Genomic DNA, 19610 nt, shown 5'->3' on the forward strand with positions numbered 1-19610 from the left:
ATTCTGAGTTCTTATGAGGAAGTTACGGGCCAAACGGTTTTCAAAGGATTGACCCTAGTTCAGGACCATTCCGACACTTTAAAAGTTGTGAAAATAACTTTCAAAGGGAGAAAAATTGGTTCCTGAGTGAGCCCAAAGCGTAGGGTTTTTCGGTATATTTAAGGGGGCATCTAAGATTTCTTAAGAGACGTTTTATTAGGTTTTATCATCAAAAGATAAAGAAGAGGTGAGGTTATACATCAATATTCTGAGGTTTATTCTTTTTGAGGGGAAACCATGATATATCTTCTTCTTCTTTATTAATTTGTATCATGAATATCTAATATTTTGTTGATTAAGGATGAATTTAATGTTTTAAATCTCAAGCTTTATCAATTATACAAGTTTATAAGGAGTTTAAATCATCTTATCGTTCATCTTCATCGTATCTAATGTTCATGATTGATTTATATATTGTTTAAGTGTACAGTTAAATTAATATATTGAAATCCTAGTAGAGAGTTTAGTGATCCGTAATTGTCAAGCATCTCTTACACATGAAGAAAACGTGAGACCTTGCACAGGGATTCTGTGGAGAAATCGTGTATGAAGACATCACCAGTAAGTGAACCGAGCACAGTGAATTTAACTACTGGGATCAACCTAAATTCACAAATCCTAAAGCGTTCGAGTGAGTTACAAATATAAAAGAATTTAAAGGGATACTCACTACATATATGAGTTGGCCACGTAAAAACAACTCCAATAGGATAAAGCAAATAGTTAATTTAATTGACCACGTAGATAATCAACTCGGGTTCGCCACTACAACAAACTTAGCACTTTGGGAGTAGCTTTGGGATGGATGTAGCCATATTTCAGAAAAATGGAGTAGAAAGCATGGGTTTCCTGGAAAATTAAAATATATTTGTATGTAATTATTCGAGATTAAAAGAAAAGATGTGATTTGAAATAATAGTATTGGTATATGAATATATATACGGAACTCAAATATAATTCATTGGATTAACTAGTCATAGGAGGCCATGTGTAATGGACTGCGAAATTCCACCCCCAGAGCCAAGCCGCGCAAGTTGAAACTCCCCGATGCGCCACTGGTAAACTCAGTGACCGGAACGTAAAGCTTCAAAGCTTACCGGGAAAATACACGTCGATTTTCCTTTCCAAGCATTCTTCACAAGCATGATGCCATAAACGTGGCTTCTACAACTTTCCAACTTACCCTTGTTATGTAAAGGAAGCAAGGGCATAAAAGTTAATAGTGATGTATTTTGCATGCATCACAGAAATCCGAGTTCTATGCAGGCATATGACATGTATTTGACTTGAAAATAGGTCATTGCAAGCCTATTTCCAGCTTCCTTACTTTGTTTTGGCATTGAGCTGAAAGCATGCACTGATCTTGCTCGTGCCAAGGATGCATCAACCAGTTTCATGTCATCCTTTCCTTGCATCGTTCCTATGATGCTAGTGGATTATGCAAGCTCCCCTTGTATATAGGTTTAGGTTCCCTTCCTAGACTTTCCATATTCGTAATTGGTGTGCGCCAACATAGAATGACTTGATAAGTATGGGCCTCCACAGAATTGACTGCAACTATTTCATCAAGTATGGGAACAATCATCTCTTGCCTCGCATTACGAGCCAGATGATATGAGTTACAAAAAAATGAGCGACAAGATGCCAGACTACAATTAAATGCTGAACTTCATTGTGGCTGCCTACATACTTTACTCTATATATCGAAAGGATCGAGCATAGACAGTATTTCATCCGGTTGACTAATAACTAAATCCAACTCGTGTTGCATGGCCAAAACAAAGTAAATCCTAGTTTTTCTATGATAAAGGATCTTTTGTAAATTGTTAGAGCATAACTCGGTCGACCTCGCATGCATTTCTATATCAAGCATGTTTGTCAATGATAGTGATCAAAACTATGAGTCTTGATTTCTAGTCTATTATAGCTAAGTCTCGGACTAGGATAGAAAAGTGTAGTTGAGCTCAAGGACTTCATGGTGATTCATCATACAACGACGAAGATTTACTCAAGGAACCGTGGAACTTCATCAACAAAAAGGTATGTGGAGACTTGAACTTATCTATCACTCAAAATTCTATCTATTCTATCTACTCAAAATTCTTATGAGACAAAAGTCGTATGCTATATAGAGTGGATCATACACATTTGACATTTCGAGCTGAGTATACTCTACTTATCTTTTTCTCGAAATCGTGTGTTGGTAAAGCATTTCGCTTTGATCGGGTTTATCTTCACCTAGTGACGAAAGTCATAATGTTTTAATCACTTTGAAAATCGGTTTGACGAGAAATAGTGTAACAACTATATAACGTCCTCTAAGAATGTTTCAATGGTTGGAATGAGAGTTTAGGTCTATATAACCAATGATGGATATAAGAATTGTGTGGTAACACATATGTGCATAAGTCCTATTCCTTAATCCGAAGTTTTCGAATTTTGTTGATTGAGAGAAACCGGAGGAATTGGCTTTGCCAAGTCCGCATTCAGTTTGCAAACTCAGTCTGCAAACTGACGGAAGTTCTTGTACCGATAATTTCTGCTGGGATTTCCAAAAACTCGTTTGTGTGTTAAGTTCGCGAACTCAGTCCGCGAACTGGCGTAAGTTCTCGACCCGAGAATTTCTGCTGAGTTTGGAAAACTCTGCCGGTTATCTTAAGTCCGCGAACTTGTTTGTGAACTTAACTGGTTATGATCTAAACATGTGCTCTGAACATGAAACTTAAATTACTAAGGAATGCTTTATGCAAACTGTGGCTAAAGTTCATGAGCCGATTCAATCGAATCATCTTTGTTTCAATTGTGTCTTGTGTAGTTACATAAGATCTCATAGCAATTGAACAACTCTCTAACTAGTTCATTTGAAGTCAATTGAACTATTTATGGTGAATAAGAACAAGGTTAATATGAAAAGCTCATATGGTTAACCTTTTTGGGCTACTATGTTGAACCAACATACACGTACACGTTTGGGCATGGTTTTCACGAACCCAGTAAACGTATACCCCAAGTGTGTGTGACAAGCTAAGTTTTCGATCTAACGGTTGATAAATATTAGCTTGAATCTAAATCAGGTTTTTATCTAACGGTGAATATGGATTGCTTTGTAACTAAGGAAAAACCCTGATTTGAAGACTATATAAAGGAGACATCTATCATTGGGCAAAACTAATCCCCACACGTCTGTGTGATACAAGTGCGCTCGCTAGAGTCGATTCTCCTTTAACCTTTGGTTTTCTTCTTCTAAAACCAGGTTAACGACTTAAAGACTTCATTGGGATTGTGAAGCCATACCGATACTACTTTTATCGTAGTTGTGTGGTCTGATCTTGCATCTTCTATCGTACGAGTACAATTATATTGATTGGCTTGAGATCGTGAGAGTTCTCCGATAGGCAAGATATACAAGTAATCACAAACGCCTTCGTCTCATCGTTTGTGATTCCGCAATATCTTCTTTCGCTAGTCGATTAAGTTTGTTGTGAGGTGATTGATTAATCTAGGTTGTTCTTCGGGACTAGAAGACCGGATTATCAATTGGTTCCTGTTCACCTTGATTATTATCAAAATACGGAATAAAACTTTTAGATTTTATCTGTGGGAGACAGATTTATCCTTTGATAGACTTTTCTGTGTGAGACAAATTTGTTTATTATCAAAGCCTGCGATTTTGGGTCGTAGCAACTCTTAGTTGTGGATGAGATCATCTAAGGGAATCAAGTGCGCAGTATCCTGCTGGGATCAGAGGCGTAGGAGTGCAACTGTACCTTGGACCGGTGGGAGACTGATTGGGGTTCAACTATAGTCCAGTCCGAAGTTAGTTTGTAGTAGGCTAGTGTCTGTAGCGGCTTAATACAGTGTGTATTCAATCTGGACTAGGTCCCGGGGTTTTTCTGCATTTGTTGTTTCCTCGTTAACAAAACTTCTGGTGTGTGTGTTATTTCTTTTCCGCACTATATTTTATATAATTGAAATAATACAGGTTGTGCGTTAATATCATCAATTGGAAATCCAACCTTTGGTTGTTGATTGATATTGATTGATCCTTGGGCATTGGTCTTTGGTACCGTCCAAGTTATTCCTTGTGTTTGATTAAAGACTCGCTATTGTTTTAGCTTGAGTAAATCAAAACAAGTGAGAGATATTAACTCCTTGAGATACTTTAATCTAGATTGAGTCTGACTGTCTAGTTGATTCTCTAGCAAAGTATTTCGGAGTTAGTACATACAGATTGCTAATCGAATTATTGGATGGTGTTGTTAGACCCCCGCTTTTTCATAAATGATGCACAAGATAGTGAATCATAGACCTTTCCGTCGGAATGCATCCTAGTGGTGCATATTTGGTTCTCAGTACAACAACAATGATGCTTTTTGGTCATATATGATTTACCGTCTAAGCTTTATAGTTTATTGGTACATTTCTATTTAATGCACCTTCAACCAAAACCCTGTATATATATATATATATTGACATTTCTAGAAATTAAAAAGGGGGAGAGGATGGTCATAACCAAGTCCACCTGTTTTAGCGACGACGAGTTTCGAAAATTGCACTATAGTTGTGCAACTTTCGACCAATGCTCTTAACTTTCGTATTGCACCATAGTGGTGCAATTTTTTTCTTGGCCAGCATATCACTAACGTGATGCCATGATGAAAAAATATCTGTTCTTGATCAATATGCCATGAATGCGCAACGAAATCTTGAGATGAAAGCATCATCTAATTTAGTGACGCATATTTGAGCATCCTCACACTAAAAAAATACGCGCGTTACACCTTTTTATGGCCGAGCAACACTAACTTGGCCGTTTGACAATCACATAGCCAAACAAATACTATATGATCCTTACGTGGTTTAATTATCTGATGGTTTACTTAATTATCTGATAGTTTACTTAATTTACTTTTTCTTATTCTCTCACCTCATTATAGGTGCATAGGCATAGTGTAATAATCTAATTCGCTTATTTATTTATCTCACTGGATTTGCTCTAGTGAAGCCAAAATCCCCACAAACAGCCATAAGCCTCAAGCAACGAGCAACAAATATTCGTAAAAACAATTACATCATCAAACTTTATATAAATTGATGAACTATACGGGAAAAAAAAAACTTTTACGTATACACACAAAAAAAGAACTAGTTATATTCTTTTTATAGTACTATTTTAAAAAAAAATACAAAGACGCAAACGATACATATAAAAGATAACGGTACTTTGTTTCTATTATTTTCCTAAAGACACAGCCATCAAACAATTGCAAATCTTCAAATTTGCTGACCTTTTCCCTTCATCTCCTGTAAAACTAGAAAGTACAAGACGAATCAGGTTTATATAGGTAAGTAAATACCAATGTCTTTGAAAAGACGCAAAGAAAACATTTTTGGCGATACTATTATTGGAAATTCACATATACCCTCGTCAAACAGACCTTATTGCTTTCGAGGAAAAAAGCCTTTATTTAAACATGTTTTACAACATTTTGCTGTCCCCAACACAAAAACGGTAGCGATCAACTTTTTATATATATATTTCCCTACAGATCATAAAGTCGACACTCTATGGAAGAGAAGAGCAGGGCAATAAAAGCAAGTCGTATGGATTACGGTTCAGTTATTAGTAGGGTTAGTTCACCGTTGGAAAAAAGGGGGTTAAGGAGGATAATTCAATCTTGATCCACAATCTCAAAAATCAACCCAAACGAGTGATGGAATAAAAGAAGGAGTTTTAAGTTTGCCATCTAAACAAATTAAATCCAAATAGTAGCAATTTTTCCCCTAAATGTTTATTTTGGAATCTCTATCACCTTTTTTTTAAACTAATATCTTTATCACCTAGGTGTTTATATAATTTAAGACGGTGGTATCTTATCTTATTAAAATAAAAAATATATCTACTTATAAGAACTAACCAAGGTGGAAGAACACTAAATTCTATGCAGTTTTTACTTGGCAGAGATATTTTGGTCTAGAATTAAAATTTATAAAAAAGATTGCTATTATTAAAAAATCAGGTTAAAATAAGCTTAACCGATACAATTTTCTAGTGTTATCAAAACAACCATCTCGGTGGCCGGTGGGGGACTGGGATAAATCACATAACTGTCCACACTTGGCCCAAAATCAACCCTAATACTATTATTTTTAAAGACCATTTCACGTAAAATAAAAGAAACTTGTTTTGAGGCATACAAAACCATTTTATTATCTAGGGTGGGTTTATAAGAGGTGTCCTAGAAGTGGGTAGATTACTAAGTTACCCTTAATTATTCTAAATTATTGAATTACTCTTCACCTAAATTTAAAACATAAACCTAAACTAATCAAAATCCAAAATTATTTTCACAATAAAAAATCATTTTCATTCCTAACCTAATTCAATCATTAATCAAACCGTTTTGATTTTATTTTTTTTTGGTGATTAATTGTTGATTCATAAATCTTCGATCATTGATTAAAACCACAAGTATAAATGAGTCGTGAGAAGCGTTGCACAAAGGGATTTAGCTTCGGATCCGCATATTGGAACCCAGATCTTTGTTCTTCCTCTTTTTTTTTTATGTATCAGAAGAAAGTTCGGCTGATAATTAAACATGAAAATGATAGCCGAACTTCACTTTTGAATTTTTTATTCGATCCTGCCGAACCTAGATTTTTCAGCTACAAAGTGAAGTCCGGCTGGTAACTTATCAGCCGAACCGCTCATCTGGTCAGTAGATCAGGTTGTAAAAATTCAATTTTTTGACAAATTCAACTAATAAAAAGGACATTAAACCTCGTTTAGAAGTTATGTATTAACAATAATTCAGCAAATCTCAAAAGTCTAATTTCTTATTCTTCTTCTTTAACAAACCCTAACCTAACTAATCTATCTCTCTCAAAAAAAAAAAAAAAAAAAAAAAAAACTTTGAAACTAAGACTATCTAATCATTGATATTAACCACTAATCATTAACATTAAGTTCTAATTATTATCGTTTTAACACTAATGAAATAAGGGCATTATTGTTGTGATAAAAACATGATGGATAAGGGATTATTAGTTTTACTACATAGTGACTCTATTTTGTCATTACCCTGTACGCCTCAAAAAAAAAAAAAAATTGAATATGCCCTCAAAACAGGATTCAAACGGAACAAGTAAACTGACGACCAAAGCCCATTTCAGTTGTATAACAAGTAGCCCATACGACAAAACCATTTCAGAAACATATAACTTTGTTGTTGGAGACTTTGAGTGAAACTGAATAAATCTCTGCTGGGGGGAACTAGCAAGACGTGAACCAGTTGTAGTATAACCTTGGCTACAAATCTTGTTTGAATTTTTCTTATCATATTTTGTAAGTTGGCAACCTAAAAAAGAAAAAATCTACTATTATTATCAAAGGTCTCTATTATCAAATTAATGCATGATTCTTTTATTTACTTATATATATAAAAAAAATTTGTCCCCTCTTACTTAGATTCCCAGTTCCTCCGCCATCAGATAGAGTCTATGTTGTATTAGGCGTTTAAGGCGCGCCTAGGCGTGGAGGGAAATTTAAAAATCTCAAACTGCAGTCATACTGTAGCGCCTTGGCGCCTTTTTCTCCTAGGCGATAGTCCAACGCCTAATGGGCCTTTGGCGCTTAAGCCAAAGGCCCTCGCCTTTACAACATAGGGTAGAGTGTCTATAATACATAGCTAGAGATAATTATACCTTTTCCTCAAACGAAAGCATATTAATAAAACGTGGTCATTTGATCAAATATACTACCAAACAATCAAGAATTTAAATAGACGCTTCAAAAAGAAAGAAAAAAAATGAAATATGATGAATTACACTTACGATATAATATAGATTATCGATCGCTCACACATGGGCTGCTTTGATAAGTTACTAATAGTGAGGAGGAGGAGGCGATTTTGTTGATTTGTGATGATGGTGGTGGTGGTGGTGGTGAGGAGGAGGAGGAGGTGGAGAAAATTCATAATACTGCCTATGAGGAGGTGGAGAAGCAGTAGGTGGTGGAGGGTATTCATAATAATGCCGATGAGGAGGTGGAGAAGCAGTAGGTGGTGGTGGGTATTCATAATAATGCCGATGAGGAGGAGGGGGAGCAACAAGTTCTTTATTGGGAGGTGGAGGGAATTCATAATACTGCCGATGCTGTGGAGGAGAGTTGTTGGGTGGCGGAGAAAACTCATAGTAACTCCTTGCCGAGCAACCTGCAAGTAGAGAAACCATTATCACAACTAGAAGAATAATAGAATCTGGTGTCTTCATTCCAACTTTGGTAATCCCCATTTTCTTCCTGCTCACTTGAGAAATGAAGTATGATATGTCTAAAGGGATGATCCTTCCTGGCACCCACATATATAACATTTCTGTCGTGGTTGTTTACCTAATTTCTTGTGTACACACTAATCTCAACTTCTAGTCAAATTTTTAATATGAAAAGAATATCTTTTTGATTTTTTACTCTGATTAGGTCTCTTGATTATATATAAGTATATTAGGCACCCAATTAGCCCGTCTATAGAGCTTAAACTAAGGAAAGGATGGAAGAATTTTCTAATAAACTATACTATGCTGGCGGGCAGGTAAATGGTGACTAAGCTGGCACTTTGCATCATATTAATCTTCTACTGTTTTTACACTTCTATCTGACCAACCGCGAGCAAAGAAGTTTACACTTCTATCTAGCCAACCGCGAAGTCTTGGCAACGCATCAAAAAGGACATGTGTATTTAAACGTACCGAACAAGAATCTAATTGGGAACGAGCCATGGTTTGCAAAACTCGAAGTTGCTCGTTGACCCATACGGTCACCTACTCGCCTACGTCCTAGTCCTTGTTCAATTCGCACACGGGCTAACCCCTGACCGGTGCTTGAAGCCCTGGCCTGGTGGTGTGTTCTTTGTTCTCATTTCTTTCTTTTTAAAATGAGAATCACAAATAAATACTTGAATATAAGAAACAAAAGAAAGTACAAAAAGCCGACTGCTGAGGAATCCAACATGGTGGGTGGCGTATTAAGATTTGGTACAATTTTTAAAAGATTGATTAGATTAAACTATAATTAGAAGAAGACAAAATTAATTTGAATGAGGTGTATCTTTCTAATATAATACTAGGTAATTATTTCAAAAGTAATGTGATATTCAGGTCCTGTCTCTATTTACGGCAGGAAATCAGTTTTTGTTAATTTCAAGCAATTAGTACGTGATCACGTTTATCTGCAAGATTAGGTTGAATAAAATACTTGGCGCGCCAAGTTTGAATTTTTGCTGGTTTATTCCTTTCTAGATGCGCCTCGATGTGGGATTAGAAGAAGAAAAACATCTTTAGATTTGGAAAATGACATGGTTTTTGCCTTTTTGGTGTGTCATGGGACGTGCACTATTAATACCGACGAAGTGACGACTGATAGATGTATGCATGATACGTGCAGTACTTTTATTTTTTGATCGGCAATCATAAAAATCTTATAAGAGAATGCCTATCAAACGTAACCAAACAAGAGCAGAGTAGCGAGGGTACGATTTAAAAAAAAAAAATGTCATCGGGATAAAAAAATTCCACTCTTAACAGAAAAAGATTATATGAAACAACTAGCCCAACCTTATAGAAATTTTTTATAGTACATCTTTTGAAAACATCATAAGAATTATCGCACAGGTAACTTGTAATTTCCCTTGCTTGATTATTGCATTAACTAGGTTGTGGCATCGTCGAGGATACAGAGTTCATTGTCTTCTGAGTGGTCCAACATATTGTTGTTGGAATAATTGACCATATTTTCTCCGCACAGGATGACTCGATGAGAGTTTAAAATGTAACTATCGATGATTGTATCAATGCAATTAGGCATTGCATACTACTCCCTTCGTTCTTTTTTAATAGGTCAGTTTCTATAAATAAAAGTTTCAATGATTAGTTCTCTTAATTTTCTTAAATTTCGTTAAAAACAAAACTGGCCTATTAAAAAAGAATGTAGGGAGTAGATGCTCGCCCACTACATCCCTCAAATACTTACGAACTTGGGAGGAAAAACTGAAATATGTGGCCGAGTCACCAGTCTTATGACATAATAAATGTCAACTTTTGATAATTGTGTCAATGTAATTATGCATTGCATACTAGCTGCCCACTGTATCACTAAAATTACTTCCAAACTTGCGAGGAAAAGCTACAATGGAATACAAATATGTGGGCGATTCACCAACGTTACGACACAGTAAACAAACTTCACCAAAAGTTTTCCTTTCCTTAATAAGGTATCAATTATTGCAAGTCTTTAGTAGAAGACTAACCAACGAAAGGAATCTTCCCTATGAATCCGTGATCTTAACCGAACACTAAGATTAAGACGAGACATTTCGTGTATTTTTTCAAGAAAAGCAGAACAAGATTTAATTGAGAACATACTCGAGGCATCAATGTTCCATTTGGGCAAGTAAAGTTAAAAGTGGGAATTATATAAATGCCCTTAATTTTGATGGGTTTCACAAATATCCTCATGAGACAATAAAAATATCCCTTTCCAACTACAGGCCCATCAGGGATCCATCAATATTTTTCTTTTTTCCGCATTTGTCCTTCCTCCTTTAAACTTCCTTCTTCGTTTGTGAAGCCCGTCTCTTCGAACATTCAGAGAAGAGAGAAATCTAAATCTAAACTCTCCACCACTATCTCCATTTCTACCACCACCATCTTCATTTCTACCACCACCATCTCCGTCGCCATCACAACCAACACCAACACCAGTGCCATCACCACCATCACCATTACCACATACCACCACTACGAACAGAGAATACCGTGGAAATAAAAAAAAAAAAAAAAAAAAAAATCAAATATGAAAATTATCTTCCAGCCGTCGCTACCACCACTGTTATCTCATGTGACGACGGATGGTGAAGAAGAGAGATCGATGTTTTTGCGCTTAGGGTTCATGAAACGAAGAAAGAAGATTTCTCTTTCAGCCATCGCCACCACCACTTCTATCACCACCGTTTCATTACGGAATCGGTAAGAACAATCTACCTGAAGAATCGATTCTAGTTTCAGATCTGGAAATATTGCGTCAGTTGTTGTTGATGACGATAATAATAGAGGTGGAGGTCGTGGCGGTGGTGAAGGAGGATATCAAATCTGTTGTTTTATTAGAAGAAGATGATGGTGGTGATGGTGGTGGTGGTGAAGGAAGATACCATATCTACAATGATGGTGGTGGCGACGGCGATGAATGAAGTATGTATTTCAATCTATCAATTGATTATCTTCTTTCTCTAGTTTGAGTTTGTGCTGGTGGTGGTAGTATGTAGATAAAATCAGTCATGAAGATTGTGTTGGTTCAGGTTCGAATGATGAAATAAAATCAGTCTTGAAGATAGTGGTGGTTATGGTTGTTGTGGTGTTAGTGGATATTCTGTGTGCTGGTGGTGTTGGTGATGCTGGTGAAGTTGATTGTGTTGGTTCTGGTTGGAATGATGAATTAAAGTTGTTCATGAAGATAATGGTGATTCTGGTTGTTTGTGGTGTTGGAAATGTTGTACGCTGCTGGCGGTGGTGGTGGTGGTGGTGAGGTTGGACGACAAGTCGTTGAATACTACTCCATCAACTATTGACGGTAATGACTGAATCTGTTTTCAATGTACATTTGATTTAAACATTTGATTGCACTAGTATTGGTGTCAATGATCTTGTGATTTTGATTGTGTTTCAATTGTTTACTGGTAATGGTTTATGTGAATTATGTTTATTTGGTGTTGTACTGGTGGTAGTGGAAGTTGTTACAGTGGTTGTGGTGGTGATTGTGGTGGTGGTGAGACTCGAATGACAAAGAATGATAGAAATGGTAGTCAACAGCCAATATTTGTGTATCAACAATAGAAATTGATCTTAGTGTAAGGATTCAACAACAAATATTTTTGTATCAACAATAGAAATTGACCTTAGTTTAGGGAGTCAACAACCAATGTTTGTGTATCAACAATATAAAAATGGAATCAACAACCAGTATTTGTGTTTCAAAAATAGAAATTGATCTTAGTGTAAGGAGTCAACACCAAATATTTGTGTATCAACAATAGAAATTGACCTTAGTTTAGGGAGTCAACAACCAATGTTTGTGTATCAACAATGGAAAAATGGAATCAACAACCAATATTTGTGTATCAACAATAGAAATTGATCTTGGTGTAAGGAGTCAATAACAAATATTTGTGTATCAACAATAGAAATTGACCTTAGTTTAGGAAGTCAACAACCAATGTTTGTGTATCAACAATAGAAAAATGGAATCAACAACCAATATTTGTGTATCAACAATAGAAATTGATCTTAGTGTTAGGAGTCAACAACAAATATTTTGGTATCAACAATAGAAATTGACCTTAGTTTAGGGAGTCAACAACCAATGTTTGTGTATCAACAATGGAAGAATGGAATCAACAACCAATATTTGTGTATCAATAATAGAAATTGATCTTAGTGTAAGGAGTCAACAACAAATATTTGTGTATCAACAATAGAAATTGACCTTAGTTTAGGGAGTCAACAACCAATGTTTGTGTATCAACAATAGAAAAATGGAATCAACAACCAAATTTGACAAATATTTTTGAACTTTTGATTTTTTGGATCAACTTCAGTTGTTGACACCTAATATTGATGGCGGCGGCGGCAACAAAAACAATGGTGGTGGTGTGTGGCGGTAGTGGAATATTATTGGTGGTTGTATTTAGTAAGTGGTGGTGGTGGCGGAGTGGTGGTGGCGGCGGTGCTGTTGGTGGTGGTGAAATGGTGCTGCTGGTGGATGTGAAATAATAGAAAAATCTCTTTTTTAATGAATAAGATTTTTTAAATGGAAAATAATATTTTAAGTGAGGGTATTAAGGTAATCTATTTTTTAATGGATAAGGTATTTAAATGATAGGGGTATTTATATTGTTTTATAAGGGTATATTTATTGGGTGTCAAGTTAAAAGGCGGGGGTATAACAACCACACCCAATAATTCATTCGGCAATCTGTATGGACTAAACTCCAACTTAATTCCGAGAGCATCAACTTAAAAGCGAGACTCAATCAAGAATTATATCAAAGAGTGAAAAGACGAGGGTACCCAAATATACCTCAATCTAAAACTTTTCCACCTATAAGTCATTTCTCCGAAAGTGATTGTCTATAGACTGAGTCGAGACAATACAACTAATCGGTTCACACATCGTGTGATCGTTTATGGATACGAGATCGAGACAATACAACAACGAAGTATGTTTACTTGATAATAGGTTCGGACTTAACCAAACTCTATGGAATGTCTATCAAGTAGAATAGGAATTAACGTTTGTGTGATTTACTTTAAATTATAATAACAAAAATTATAATTGCGGAAAATAAAAGTAAATGACACAACAAGATTTTGTTAACGAGGAAACCGCAAATGCAGAAAAACTCCGGGACTTAGTCCAGAATTGAATACTCTCAAAATTAAGCCGCTATACAAAACCAAACCAACTTCGTATAGTTGAGACCAAGCAACTAAACCTATAGTTCACCTAGTTTTCTCAGTATTCTTGTGCCTCCAACTTGTTAATAAGTTATTCACTTGGAACAATTCATTTGGTTCATATTCCAAACAGTAAAGGAATAACAAATCTGTTCGGTAACAACTCTTTTCAAACAACGTGATATGAGTCTGACAAAGGCTCTCCCGTTTAACCAATAAACTCCTTTGTCGGGTCCTTAGATCAATCTCTCAACAACTACCGAAGTAATTGTTAGACTATGTAATCAATACTATTAATCACAAAGAAGTGTATTGATGTCGATCTACTCAACTAATCAATCCAATCTATCACAAAGATAAACCGATTATAGTTGGATCCCTTTCCAGCCGAAACAAGTATTGTGCACACCAAAGATTATGAACCCACAAAGTCTTCTTATCTTCAAATCTTCTTTAATCTTTAATCAGCATCTGCACACAATCAATTTGAATCTCTTGTGATCAATCACACACAGAACGGAGTCTGTTAAGGTTGGGTTATCACAAGATGTCTTTAGATCTACAAACAATCTAAAGATCCCCGTCGAAACTTCAATCTAGTTTGAGTGAATCTTATATCAGAAGAGAAGATTCTCAAGCATAAACAAACTAGGTGCAATCAAATTTCAACAACGGTTAGTCAATCAAATCAATCCAAAACTAATAATAAACCGCAATTATCTAGTTTCCCACCAACGGTACTAATAGAGCTTCTCAATCCCAAGGAAGTCTTTAAACTGAGCGGCCGTAAGAGATTTGGCCTAATTAGGTTACTTTCCTATCCGAATAGGCGGCTCCACCAGTAACAACACAAATAGGTAGTTTTGCTGGCTCTTAGGATTAGTTTGCTATACATGCAAACTTTAATATATATAGACAAGGAAGTTTGGACACCAAGGAATTTCCAAAACCGAATATTCTCAAAGATATGAAATAAACACAAAATCGGTTTTCATAATTCCTGGAAATGCATTGTCCAAATATTGACCGGAATCCCAATAGAAAATCTATAATCAGTAAATGCACATTACTAATTATTATTTTCTAAAGATATGCATTTAATTGCTGGAGATTAAATAGCATATAAAAGCTAAGAAACCTTAATTGAAAGATTCTCAATTTATTTCGATCATGGGATTCTCCTTTAGCTATTAAGGAATATCTTTGAACAATTAATGATAAGAGTTACTGAACATGTTCAAAGTATATCGACATCTTTACTTTGCAAGTCCTTTTTCATACTTACAATCTTGGAAACGATTTGCCACACTTCCAAACAAGTTTAGAATTGGTTCGTCTGAATTTCAAGAACTATGTGATTGACTATCCTATCAAATCACCAATTACGGGTTTCACGGTTCTACCAAAAAAAGTTCGGTTCTACCTCCATGTGATTACTGTGCATAGTCACGCTAGTTACCAAAATTCAGTTGACTAGGTACTAGGATCGGTTCCCCACAACTTATGGTAACTACCTGTATTCGGTTGTACATATCCATAGGATCGGTTCCCCCATCTACTAAAAACGTGTTGCACCTTTTACAAGGATCGATTCCCTCTTGCAAATTTGTTGTACCTCTTACTAGGATTGGTTCCCCGATGACTATTTACAAGGCATCGATCATACCATCTTGAGTGATTACTTAAGATCGGTTTCACTAATAAAAGTCATACCAATGCATAAGTCAGGCCTTGTGAATAGTTTTACCGAGATACATAAACAAGTTTATGAGCGGTTATACTAAACACACATATTGGTAATTCAAAATAGATTTGCGATGAATAACAATACCAATAAGCCTAGCGATTCCCTTTCGATTAACAAAACGAGTTTATGAACTTACTTCCTTTAAAAGAATGTAAAACATTGTTTCCTAGGATGAAATCTTCACTCATACCCATATATAATCACAGTAACATTCATATGATCATGTCGATGTCTTATATACAAAGTTTTATGGCTAAGAAGTAAACCTCGTATTGTATTCCTTAATACTATTGTTAGAGCATTGCTCGGTCGAACTCGCATGTGTTTCTATCTCAAGCATGTTTGTCAATGTTAGTGATCAAAACTACAAGTCTTGATTTCTAGTATACCATAGCTAAGTCTCGGACTAGGATAAAAAGTATAGTTGAGCTCAAGAACTCCACGGAGGATCATCATACAAGACGAAGAAATACTCAATGAACTGGTGAAACTTCATCGACAAAAAGGTATGTGGAGACTTGAACTTATCTATCACTCAAAAGTCTATATACTTTATCTCTTATCTTCGAGTTTATCTCGCCTATCTATTTCTCGAAATATGTGTTGGTAAGCTTTCGCTTTGGCCAAGTTCATCTTTACCTAGTGACGAAAGTCATGTTATGTTTCAATCACTTTGAAAATTGCTTTGACGAAAAATGGTTTGTCAATAACAACTATATAATTTCCTCTAAGAATGTTTCAACGATTGAAATGAGAGTTTAGATTATATAACCAATGATGGATATAAGCATTGTTGTGGAAACACATATATGTATAAGTCCTTATTCCTTGAACCGAAGTTTGCGAACTCTGTTGATCAAGAGAACCGGAACAAGAGCCGTGAAATAATTCCGCGAACACAGTCGGCGGAAGTTCTCGACCCGAGAAAATCTGCTGGAGTTTGAGAACTCCTTCCGGGAACTTAAGTCCGCGAACCCAGTCCGCGAACTTGAGTTAGGTTATATCTAAAGACGATTGTTTGTGAACTCATGTTTATATAAACTACGGAATGCTAATTGCAAACCGTGGATATAAAGTTCATGAACCTATTCGAGTGAATCAAATCGTTTTTGCTTCGATCGTGTCTTGTGTAGTTACATAAGATTTCCTTGCGATTGAAAAACTCTCTAACTAGTTCATTTGAGTTACTTGAAATAGTTATGGTGAAGAAGAATATGGATGATATGAAAGTGCTCATATGGCTAACCATTTGTTTAACTATTGTTGAACCAACAAATGCACATGCTTGGGTACGGTTACACAAACCTAGAAACGTGCATTTCATTTATGTGTAACAAGCTAGGTTTTCGATCTAACGGTTGAAAGATATTAACTTGAATCTAATCAGGTTTTCATCTAAAGGTGAATATTGAATGCTTTGTTACCAAGCTAACATTTGATTGTAAACCCTGATTTGAAAGAGTATATAAGGGAGAACTATAGCAATTGGGAAACCTAATCCCCACACCTTACGTGTGATACTAGTTGTGTAAGATAGAGTCGATTCTCCTTTAACCTTTGGTTTCTTCTTCTAAACCAGGTTAACGACTTAAAGAATTCATTGGGATTGTGAAGCCAGACCGATACTACTTTCTCGTAGTTGTATGATCTGATCTTGTTATTTCTATCATACGAGTACAATCGCAAAGATTGGATTGAGATTGATATCTCCGATTAGCAAAGTTGTGCATGCACGAACCTGTTAAAAGGTTGTGTAACCCTACATTACTTTTTCCTTCTCTGTAACCTCCTTTTATCTCAAGACTACTTTTTGAGTTTAAATTGTGATTTCCTCTCACAAACCCATAAACTATGAATACTCCAAGCATGGTGTCTTCTGATGGAAAGGATGTTAATATGGTTGTTAATCCATCAATCATGAAGGAAAAATAGAAATCTCCATTATCTCCTACCTTGAAAAGAAAGAGAAGAAATGTGAGGAATCCAAGAGCCATTCCTTCGAATTCTCAGAAGTTTTCTGACGTTCTTGAAGTGATGAAGGAGATGCAAAAGGAGATTCAGCAAATAAAAGCTTTTGTGTATAAGACTCATGAGATTCAGAAGGCCCTGGTTCGACATCAGTCAAGAAGGTTCATTGATATCAACTCCTACCTTAATGAACCTTATGTCCCAATGACTGTTGACGACAAGGATTTCGGGGACGATAAAGAATTCTTCAAAGGTCTTATTGCCTAGTAAATCTTCTTTTATTGTTTTTGTTTAGAATAATAACTAGAGTTTGGAATAGCCATTATTGTGATTACACATAGCTATGTCCAACGTTTTCATCTTCATGTTTTTAGGTTTATTTTTTAAAATTCTAAAACTGTTTGGAAGATGATTTTTGCAGTATTAATCTTTACGGTTTTATATATTGCAATTTGTTATGGGATATGTGTGTTTGCATCCATGAACTATGATTGTCACATACCTTGTCAAAAGTAAAGTCTTTCGTAAGTCGATATTCACGTATTGATAAAAGAATGAATGGACTTTTGACAAATACAAAAGTTAAGCCTATTATGTCATTATTGATGGAAGATAGGTTAAAATATTTTGTTTACAAGGATGATGTCTATTGAAGTCGTTATGCGAATAGTGATGGAAAATAGAATGAATCCTTGTGTATTCCGCAGTATTGATCTTCCCTGATCCATATTTTTTGTATATACTGTGTTGTTCCGTAAGGTGTCTTATGTTGAGCACTATCGACTGAGTTAATTATTTTCCTATGATTATCTTAGTTGTTGCTCCGTGAGGTACTTTATGTGGAGCATGACCAATTAAATACTTTTTGTGGTTAATGTGGTTGTGTATTCCGATTATATTAATTATGGGTTCTCCTGTGATTAATCTAATTGAGTATTTTGAGTCTCCATAAGTTCACTTATGTTGGGAATTTCCGATTAAAATTAATCATAGGTTCTCTTTTGGTTAATTTAATTGAGTATTTTTGGACTCAAATTCATACTCGTATGTGGTTTGTTATGTCCAAAGAAATCCTTCTTTTCTTTCGAAATTAAGGTCGCTCTTGTTGTTCTTTCGGGAATGACATTTAATGGGGGAGAGTTCTTAATTGAACTTGTGCTTAATTGACAAATCTTTGTGGGGAGTGCGGCTGTGGAATATTATAGGGGTTATCTTGTATCTTTAAACTCCTTGATGAATGCATTTAGCTTCGGCTTTATGATTACATCTAAACAAGATATATGCTTTCTTTTGGTCATGAAATATCTCTTTTGGAAATTTCATTAGGATCTCGTTTTCGTACCTTTGCCAATTTTATTGACAAAAAGGGGGAGACTTAATATGTAGTTCACACTACAAATACATATGGTTTTCGGATCATTATGTATGGGGGAGTGGTTTCCATGTGAGATGGAGTATTGACTAAGGGGGAGTGATACATATCACCATAGTATTGTTGTCAAAGTTGTGATACAGTTGAACTTTGATGATGTGTAATAATACTATGACATTGTATAACAATGATCGAGAACTATGTTTTCTCATTGTTATAGCTACGGATTTTCAACAACGATGATGCTGAACTTACAACCTTTGGGATCATTGGAGTACTTGGAAGTGACGAAGATTTCGAGTAATGTTGAAGATTAAACATGTGGAATAGGAGCTACATAAGTTTCTTTATCTTTTTTGCATTCCATATGTATTGATAGTTTTGTCACTAAAATTGACAAAGGGGGAGATTGTTAGAGCATTGCTCGATTGAACTCGCATGCATTGTTATCTCAAGCATGTTTGTCAATGTTAGTGATCAAAACTATAAGTCTTTATTTCTAGTCTACTATAGCTAATTCTCGGACTAGGATAAAAAGTGTAGTTGAGCTCAAGAACTCCATGGCAGATCATCATACAAGACAAAGAACTACTCAAGGAACTAGTGGAACTTCATCGACAAAAAGCTATGTGGAGACTTTAACTTATCTAGCACTCAAAAGTCTATCTACTCTATCTCCTATCTTGAGACAAAAGTCGTTTTGCTATATAGACTTTGATTATACACATTTATTATTTCGAGCCGAGTTTATCTCGCCTATCTATTTCTAAATATGTGTTAGTAAGCTTTCGCTTTGGCCAAGTTCATCTTTACATAGTGAAGAAACTCATGTTATGTTTCAATCACTTTGAAAATTGCTTTGACGAAAAATGGTTTGTGAATAACAACTATATAACGTCCTCTAAGAATTTCAATGATTGAAATGAGAGTTTATATTATATAACCAATGATGGATATAAGCATTGTTGTGGAAACACATAT

General features: G+C 35.5%; 1 long non-coding RNA gene across 1 annotated transcript; it reads right to left on the minus strand.

Moving 5' to 3' along the window:
• Positions 1–5072: 5072 nt before the first annotated feature.
• On the minus strand, positions 5073–8385 carry LOC113289780. Its single transcript, XR_003331104.1, has 2 exons — positions 7873–8385; positions 5073–5351 (listed from the first exon to the last, which is right to left on the minus strand). It is a non-coding gene; the product is annotated as an uncharacterized LOC113289780 (long non-coding RNA).
• Between the last annotated feature and the right edge of the window lie 11225 nt (positions 8386–19610).

This window comes from Papaver somniferum, chromosome 6, assembly GCF_003573695.1.
Source record: "Papaver somniferum cultivar HN1 chromosome 6, ASM357369v1, whole genome shotgun sequence".
NCBI classification, from domain to species: Eukaryota; Viridiplantae; Streptophyta; class Magnoliopsida; order Ranunculales; family Papaveraceae; genus Papaver; species Papaver somniferum.